At 41.3% G+C, this 5,425-nt stretch overlaps 1 protein-coding gene across 1 annotated transcript in view; it reads left to right on the top strand.

The window, feature by feature from the left end:
• Positions 1–5,425, top strand: part of LOC102836256 (melanoma-associated antigen B4-like) — a 26,081-nt gene that overhangs the window by 1,315 nt on the left and 19,341 nt on the right. The gene's annotated exons all lie outside the window — the stretch shown is intronic.

The following is a 5,425-nucleotide window of genomic DNA, read 5'->3' on the forward strand; positions in this document are numbered from 1 at the left end:
CTATAAAATGCATTTCAGTAGATATAGAATGGCTCTCTGCCCAATTATTGGAGTGGAAAAAAATTTCCAGAGAAATGTTGGCTGTGGTTATGTGCTGTGGAGTTGGTTCTGACCCATAGCTACCCTGTACAGGGTTTCCGAGGCTGTAAATCTTCATGGAAGTAGAAAGCCTCATTTTTCTTCCATGGAATAGCTGGTAGTTTCGAACTGCCAACCTTGAGGTTCAAACCCTGATTCATAACTACTACGCTACCAGAGTTCCTTTGCCAGAGAAATAAGAATATAATAAATGAATTAATGGTATGCATAAGAAAAAAGATAATAGTCATGGAAATATGACCAACTAGATATGCAGTGTTAAGCTACAGGTTGTCAGTTCATCGCACCCCGCTGCTGCACTGCAGAGTAAAGGCCTGGAAATCTGCTTCTGCAATGATTATACCCACAAAACCCCATTATGGAGCATTTCTATTGTGTAACACATTGAGTTGCAATCAACTGGAGGGCATCAGGTTAATATGGAATGTTACTTAGGTTTCCTTGCTAACTAGAATTTTGTCTAATTTGCACTTATTGAACTGGATTAAGCTTTGAACCCCAGGCAGTCATTGCCATGAAGCCAGCCCTAACTTTTGCATCTAGGACATTTGCATTGTGAGGTTCTTGCTCTGTGCCTGGCACTGAGGTCTGTATAGGTATGAACCTCAGCTTTGATATCCTGATGTAGGGTTGTAGGAAAATCAAATCACCACAAGGTCAATTGGACCACAAGGATGGCCATAAAACTCACCAGAAATTCCACAGAAACCTTCACAGGGGAGCTGCGAGTCGAAACCGACTCGATGTCACTTAACTACAAGAACTTAAAGACTGAGAAAGAACACTGATGGACCAACAACCATAATGCAAAATAGTCTAGAGTGTCCCGCCCCTTGTGTCAGCCTTCAGAGGTCTCCTGCACATCACACTTCGCTCGTTAGGGGGCACCCCAATACCATTAGCGGGTTGTGATGTTCCCTGGCTTCTACCTAGGAAGAGCACAGGAAAAACACAGCTTTGGTGTGAGGGGCTATGTTCTTTCATCCTAGAAGGAAACTTGGATTCCCAAAACTGGAAGGAAGTCCAAGTGAGGTCCTTGAATATGGACAGAGGGGTTCATTTAACCTAGAATAGAGGAGGTTCTGCAAAGTTCTGCCCCTTTCGTGACTTTTAGAGATCTCAGTCTACTTCTACCTTAAATGTGAACAGCCTCAGGAACAGAATGGACATTGTCTAAGGCAGCTCAGCCCCACTTCCAAAGAAGGAGGACAACTACCAGGAGGCTAGGCAAGGGCCTTAAGTGCTTGTGATGAAGCCTCTCCACCTTTTAGGGACTGCCAAGAACCCTGCTCCTGCACTCTTCTCAAGGAGCCCTTACAGGACTAGGCAGAAATTCAGCATCCTGAATCCCCTCTAGGGAGGTAAAGCTGGAATGTGAACCATAAAGATATATGCCTGCTTCCAGGCCAACTCAAGGGAGTAGGAATCCCTGTGCTTAAATTGAGTCAAGGTCAGAAGGGTGAGTTAGAAATGCTGGGGTCTTCAAATTGACAACTGTGAGGTCTCAGAGACCCTCCCCCATTTTCCACATGAAGTCCTGGATAGGCAAGGTGGGATAAGCACTGGAACACGAGGTGGATTTGAACTGCAAAATCAGCATTTCAAATCCATCAGATGCTACTGGAAAATAATATACACGGTTACTATGAGTCAGAACAGACTTGACGGCATATAGCAAAAACAACACCGTCCACACATACCCTGCTCTAACACTACTCATATCCCCTCATCCTACCAGTCCTTGCTATTTTGTTAAATGCTGTCCAGACAGCTACGACTCATAGGGACCTTGTATAAAGTTTCCTAAGCTATAAATCTTTGTGGGAGCAGAAAACCTCATCTTTCTCCTGTGGGGCATCTTGTGGACTCACTCTAAAAACCCTGTAGTTCCTAATCTAGTGCTTATCCTACAGAGCCACTGCAGGTGGAACTCACTCTGATCTCTAACTCTCAGTTCTCAGGAAAGGGTGGTCTTTAGTCTGAGTGATATGGCTTCAGGTTGGCTGTGGATGAGTGGCTCAGGATCCCAGTGGAGTTAAAGTGAAGACATGATTGAGGTACTAGGAAACACTCAACCCAAAATGGAACATTCAGCTCTGTGAATGCCATTGATCTTGGGAGTCCAGGACAAAACTGGTAAGTTCATGTGCTCCTTGACTTCTGCTCCATGGGCTCAGGGAAATGAGGTCCTTTGTCTCAGACCCAATTCAATAGAGAGAGAAATCCAAGGGGTGGGTGGGAGTTAAGAAAAAAATCCTTTAAGCAGAAATACAGAAATAACCCACCTGCTCAACCTCCCCAGTCCCTGGTATGAAAGAGGAAGGCTGATCAAAGTTCCCCTGTATTAGTATCCTCCTGAAGCCAGAATAGAAATAACAGACTGAGGTGCCACTTTGTGTTTTCCTTTGTATCCCTTGCACAAATTTCCATTTTGCAAATTTTATAATTTTTTATTTTATAAAGAAATTGAATATCCTTGAATTGTTGTTTTTGAGCCTCAAGTAGTTAAAGTGGTAACAGAATAGGGGCATCCTTGGTAATATTAAGGAAGTCCACAGTAACTTTGAGAACACGAGACAGAGTGGACAATAATGAAGGGGTTGTCAATTGCTGATTCCCATATTCCTTTTGATAAAAGTAAAATATACTTATGCCTAGATTTGTTTAGCTAATTTAGAATTGTGGGAGAAAATCAATTGTGATAATTTAGACCTCTTGTTGACCGAGTCTTATTTTCCTGAAACAGTCATTTAACATCAGATCTTTGGAAAATTTCATGCTAATACGAGTGAATTTTAGGCAAAGTCCTGGCAGCTCCTGCCCATAGATTTTTTTTTTTAATGTTTGATTGTGAATTACGTGATAGTCTACATGGGACAACATCATTAGCATTTACATTCATCCTATCTTATGTCGTTTCATTGCCATGGTTACAATGCCCTGCATGTATTATCACCCAATAAGGGTATACCCCTCAAGCCTGCCCACGGTTATCAGCACACAGCCCCTATCCCTCTCTGGGATGCCCATACATTTTTGAATCTGAGTAGCTATGAGATAAGGATGAGATTGAGCTATTCTTCAATACCTAAGGGGCTAGTGATATTGTATATATTAATATTGCCACCTGACGCCATGGATTAGTAGCACCCTCACTCTCTTGACTAGTGGAGGCAGAATTATCAGTGCCTTTAAATGTAGTCAGATTTGAGAACCAATTAAACAAAACCCTAGAACTACTCTTGATACCAAATGTCTTATGTTGGGTTTTCCTGGATAATATCTGGATATTACAGTCTGCCAATTATACTGATGGACTTTTTCACAGAAATGTTTTTCATTCTTAGGAAAAAACTCAAGTCTCTCTAGAAGTTAAGTGTGCTCATGTTTCTTCTTATCATTAATAAGCAAAACATAACAAAACACCCTGGTACTCTGACATCCTCTAAGAAACTCTCTGTTTTTATACTGAAACATAAGGCTTTACACTCACTCATGCTTCTATGGTGTCCTGATGTGGTGCTGTAGGATAATCGCTGGAATGCTAGCCACAAGTCAGTGGTTCAAACCCACCAGTCATTCTTCAGAAACCCTATACATGGTATCTATAGGTCAGAATCAACTCGAAGGTACTTAAAATAATAACTAAAACAATAAGAGTTTGTTTATCTCTCTTTGTATGTGATGGTTTCAAAAAAATCATGGAAATATCCAATCATCTTTTCATTCCATTTTTCCTCAAACTGTTTGAAACCTCTCATACACATATATATGCATATGTAATTGTTGGTGTTGTGTGCCATTGAGTTAATTATGACTCATAGCAACCCTATATAGAGTTTCCAAGGAGTGGCTGATGGGTTTAAACTCCAAGCTTGTGATTAGCAGTCTAATGCTTAACCTACAGCAGCACAACAGGATTCCTACATATCTAATTATAAGAAAATAATACAATATATTCAACTTATGAAAAATTTCAGGTATTAAAATAAAGCTCTATAACATTACTTGTGACAAAACAGCCCAAGTACTACTCAAAGGGATATATACACCTTAAATATATTTATTAGAAAAAAGAGGGTTAAAATTTCCAACTGATATCAAACCCCTACAACTACCAGGGCTCCTTTGAAGTGTTCCACCAACCAACAACCTATAAAGGATTTCCAAGATGGATACAATCAAGATGGCAGATCAGGTGGGCATGCAGTGAGGAGCTCCGTCACCAACAACACAGAATACCAGGCCAAGCAGGCTCAGGGGATGGTGCTACAACTCTGAACTACATATAAAGGAATATTTAGAAGATTGGAAGGCTTACAGCTAGGGGAATTTGTAGGAGAATCAAGAAATCCATTGTTTTCTAATTCAAGATGCTCAGCTATTCTCGGAGCTGCCATCTTGGGAGAGAACAAGTGGGGGAAGGATCAGAACAGCCACAAATGCCTGACAGAACCAAGAAGATACAGGTATAGACATTCATTTTTTTGATATCTGTCCATTGTTCATTGGTCTCTCTCTGACTGCACGCCTCCATTCTGGTAACTAGAGGGCATACCTGAGCAAATGGTTACCCCACCCTGGGAGGGCTCTACTATGCATGCCTGCAGATCTTAAAGTGACAGTTTCGACATAAAACCAAACGGCCACCACTCATCTGTCTGTCGTGCTGTGGTGGCTTGTGAGTTGCTGTGATTCTGAGGGCTATGCCACCAGTATTTTAAATAACCAGCAGGGTTTCAAATGAGCTTCCAGACAAAGACAGACTACGAAGAAAGAATGACGAACGACCTCTGAATCTTTAGCCACTGAAAACCTTATGAATACCAGAGAAACACTGGTCAGATACAGTGCCAGAAATGAGCCCCTCAGGTTGGAAGGCACTCAAAATGTAACTGGAGAAGAGATGCCTCCTCAAAGTAGAGTTGACCATGATGACGTGAATGGAGTTAAGCTCATGGGAGAAAAGCCCACAGAACCTTCATTTGCTGATGGGGCACAACTCAAAATGAAGAGAAACACCTATAAACATCCATTGAAAATCAGAACATGGAATGTACAAAGTATGAATCTGGGAAAATTTGAAGTTGTCAAAAATGAAATGGAACGCATCAACATCGATATCTTAGGCATTAGTGAGCTGACATTGACTGATATTGGCCATTTTGAATCTGACAACCACATGGTTTACTGTGCCGGAAATGATAAATTGAAAAGGAATGGTGTTGCATTCATCCACAGAAAGAACATATCCAGATCAGTCATGAGGTATAACGCTGTCTGTGATAGGATAATATCCATACGCCTACAGGAAAGCCCAGTTAAT

Source organism: Chrysochloris asiatica, unplaced genomic scaffold (genome assembly GCF_000296735.1).
Source record: "Chrysochloris asiatica unplaced genomic scaffold, ChrAsi1.0 scaffold00018, whole genome shotgun sequence".
NCBI classification, from domain to species: Eukaryota; Metazoa; Chordata; class Mammalia; order Afrosoricida; family Chrysochloridae; genus Chrysochloris; species Chrysochloris asiatica.